General features: G+C 42.5%; 1 pseudogene; it reads right to left on the bottom strand.

The window, feature by feature from the left end:
- Positions 1 to 896: 896 nt before the first annotated feature.
- LOC104990845 lies at positions 897 to 2,094 on the bottom strand (annotated as a pseudogene).
- Positions 2,095 to 4,152: the final 2,058 nt, after the last annotated feature.

Raw genomic sequence — 4,152 nt, 5'->3', positions numbered from 1 at the left:
AAGGCACAGCCATAAAAGAGGATAATCGCTGATGCAGCTTGGCTTAGATCATAAGGCTCTTGGGCTCCATGGACAGGGCAGCCTGGCGCTCTCAGAGACAGGTCCACAGGCACAGCTGACAGTCCATAGAGAAGCACTCATGCAGGAGGATGCCTAGGATTTTCCAGAGGGTGAGGCTTGGGCTCTGTTGGGCACCGAGCTAGATGGGGGTCTGGGGAGGTCACAGTCATGTGCTGGGAAGAGGTGATTTGAGAGGATGAAACCGACAAGTTAAAGGAAAACGCCCATCCTGACATGATAGCAGGCAAGTGTTTAAATCCAAATGTTTGAGACACCCACTTCAGTATAGCTACCTAGGCCTGTAAATTCCTCTTTTCCTATATCAGTTTAGGCTGTCTTTTGTAAACAACAGTGTCTGAAAGAGCATTGTTGAAATAAAAGGTGTAGAAGACTTGGGACAGTCATGAGAGGAGACTATGGGCAGAGCTAGCCCCAAGGAAGAAGCCTAGCTCTAGCAACAACTGTCAAGCCCCAAGAAGACTGAAGGTGGCCTCATTTGAGTGGCAAACAGTAAGGTTGAAATTTCAAAAATTATTTATCCTGCTTCCTAATATTACTTAAACCACACCGTTCCATGAGGCAGGGTAAACTTGAAATCAATGAAATAGTAATGATCTTTCAAAACTGAGCAGCTGAACTACATATCAACAAGACAGCCCAGATTAAATCAAACTTAATAAAAAGCACTTTATGAGACTAGTGTCCATGTTCATCTTTAACATGAGTTGGTTTTTCAAAAGGGGGACGATGTAGGGGATGTCAAAAACCAAGCGAGACAAGATTTGCTTTCATCTCATTCTGTTCAGTTCCATAATGGGAGGATGGATCCACTATCTTCACTGGTTTTCTTTGTTATTGGCATCTCGTACCTTCAGTCCTCCATGCCGAGGAAGGAACACTTTGCTGGGTGGCACTGCTCTAACTGCTACCAGAGACACTGGGTTTGAGTTGTATATTGATAAAATCTGGCAAATATCTTCTGGAATCGTAGTAACTTCTGGAGGTGTAGGTGTTTTGAGTAGAATCTCATAAGAAGAAATAGTAGGAGAAGAGGGATCTGCAAAGTTCTCAAAGCACTCATCTGAATTTGTACTTTCTTCCATTGCCAAATCATTCAATGAACTGCTTGCTTTTGATAATGGATAATTTGTGGATACCAGAGCTGTGCTGATCTTTGTAGAAGGAACTTTCAAACCAGGAGTGCTGAATGTAGGTGCCAAGGGAGAATCTGTGTGCTCTGCACCATTTTTTTCCCAACAGCTGGATTATGAGTCCAGGAGTGGCAAAGACATTATCATTATTGGGCACTGGTTCTGTTTCTATGGTCTCACTGTTAGTCTTCACATTTTTAAGTCCAATTGTGTAATTGTCATTTAAACACATAGTGTATTCAGAGATACCAACTCAAAATGGTCCATCTTTAGTGCACATTTTGAAGTTTTTACTAGTGACTGTTTGGAAAATGGAGTTAAAATTTTTGGCTCTTCCTTCTCATTGTTTACTGCTTGGGGAGGGTTTGGCAGAACTTGGGGTACGAGGTACTGCTCAAGTCCAAAATCAGAAGGTTGTGGACTATGCGGTGACTTCTCAGAAACAGAAGTGCTTGGAGCAGCAGAATCCAACAAATCATCTTCCACGTCAGGCTTCTCAGGACGTTCACATTCACTGGACGCTGGTTTAGAGTCAGTGACTTCTTCTTCACCCACTGAGTTTTTCTTGGCACATGGAGTATATCCATACTTCTGGAAAAACTCTTTTATTTCAATGATATCCATTGAATTCTTTTTCATCAGTATTTTTGTTGCCTTTATGAAACCAGTGCTTTCTTGACTTTCCAAGCTTTGCTTTATCAAGAATATTGACATCATCCTTTAGAGTCTGTACTTCTGAGTGAAGGTCATGTAAAACTCTCATTGGACAACCTTCAGAGTTGCTTTCCTCTCTGTCCAGCGCTCACTACAGCTGGGCCGTCTTGCCGTCCAGGGTGATAGCCAGAGACCTCAGCATCCTGCAAAAGCCTCGGATTGGATCCATAGGAGAGCCCGGCCTATTTTGACTTTTAATTGTAAAAGTCTCCTTAATAGCCAAAGCAGATGTCACCATTAACAACGTCATTGTTTCTCAGGTATGAGAAGATGTAAGAGTTGGAACTCATTAAATCCTCTCCTGAAAAGATCTAACTATCTGAAGGCCTGTTCTGCCAATTTTTCCCAGCACACAGGGTGTCTCATTCCCGATTTCCACCCTGAACTCCTTTTAGGGGTGTTGAAAATCAGCAGCTGCCAGTGGTCATGATTTAATCTCTGTAGAGGTAGATGGCAAGTGTCAGTTTTTAGTTGGCAGAGCCCCTTCTTGGTGATAAACTTGGCCATGATTTTAAGGGAGAGCATTTCATGACCATTTCATGCTAGGATGCTGAGAATGTCCATTCTCAGGTCTGGCAAAGATTTTGTTAACAGGCCACTCAATGTGCTGTTACTGGACTAGGCCATAAAACAGTATCCAAAATTCTCTGGACCATCTGTCTTGCTAGCCTCTTGGTCCAGGAAAACATTCCTTCATGTTGCTTCTTCCCATATCTAGAGTTACACCGTTACCACCATTGATCTCATATGGAACTATATATCATTTTATCAGAGGCCTCAGTCACACATTTGGCAGTATAAGAAACAGCAATTTTGTAAAACTGGTGAAAGACAAGTAACATAGATAGCAGTATCATAAGCTAAAAACTTCCATTAGATGTAGCCCAGTATATCCCAGGTCATATGACTTAGTCTATTCTGTACGAATCTTTACCTTCCAGGGAAATTATATATTGGCACTGTCTATAAGGCACATAACCCAGTTTCCTAGTGTTACTAGACTGATTATTCTTAGTATGATTTACTTGTTTCCAACATAGAGGACACTTTAAACGTAAATTACCATAACCTGGTGTTATCTATATAAATCCATCCCATAATGGTGGGAGATTTTTTTCCTTTGCGGAAACTTTGCTTGCTGCTCTGATTGAGACTGAGTAATAGAAGAAAATTCAAATTTATGGCCAGGGTCAGAGCAGGCATTATTAATTGGTCAGGTAAGGGGATTCCATCTAGTAATATCAATAGTGACATGAATATGACTATCAGATCAGATCAGATCAGTTGCTCAGTCATGTCCGACTCTGCGACCCCATGAATCGCAGCACGCCAGGCCTCACTGTCCATCACCAACTCCCGGAGTTCACTGAGACTCACGTCCATTGAGTCAGTGATGCCATCCAGCCATCTCATCCTCTGTCGTCCCCTTCTCCTCCTGCCCCCAATCCCTCCCAGCATCAGAGTCTTTTCCAATGAGTCAACTCTTCACATGAGGTGGCCAAAGTACTGGAGTTTCAGCTTTAGCATCATTCCTTCCAAAGAAATCCCAGGGCTGATCTCCTTCAGAATGGACTGGTTGGATCTCCTTGCAGTCCAAGGGACTCTCAAGAGTCTTCTCCAACACCACAGTTCAAAAACATCAATTCTTTGGCACTTAGCCTTCTTCACAGTCCAACTCTCACATCCATACATGACCACAGGAAAAACTATAGCCTTGACTAGATGAACCTTTCTTGGCAAAGTAATGTCCCTGCTTTTGAATATGCTATCTAGGTTGGTCATAACCTTCCTTCAAAGGAGTAAGCGTCTTTTAATTTCATGGCTGCAGTCACCATCTGTAGTAATTTTGGAGCCCAGAAAATAAAGTCTGACACTGTTTCCACTGTTTCCCCATCTATTTCCCATGAAGTGGTGGGACCGGATGCCATGATCTTCGTTTTCTGAATGTTGAGCTTTAAGCCAACTTTTTCACTCTCCACTTTCACTTTCATCAAGAGGCCTTTGAGTTCCTCTTCACTTTCTGCCATAAGGGTGGTGTCATCTGCATATCTGAGGTTATTGATATTTCTCCTGGCAATCTTGATTCCAGTTTGTGTTTCCTGCAGTCCAGCGTTTATCTCATGATGTACTCTGCATATAAGTTAAATAAGCAGAGTGACAATATACAGCCTTGACGTACTCCTTTTCCTATTTGGAACCAGTCTGTTGTTCCATGTCCAGTTCCTGT

Source organism: Bison bison, unplaced genomic scaffold, assembly GCF_000754665.1.
Source record: "Bison bison bison isolate TAMUID 2011002044 unplaced genomic scaffold, Bison_UMD1.0 scf7180017864180, whole genome shotgun sequence".
NCBI lineage: Eukaryota > Metazoa > Chordata > Mammalia > Artiodactyla > Bovidae > Bison > Bison bison.
The sequence above is the reverse complement of the archived record's forward strand: the minus strand, read 5'-3'. Positions and strand labels throughout refer to the sequence as shown.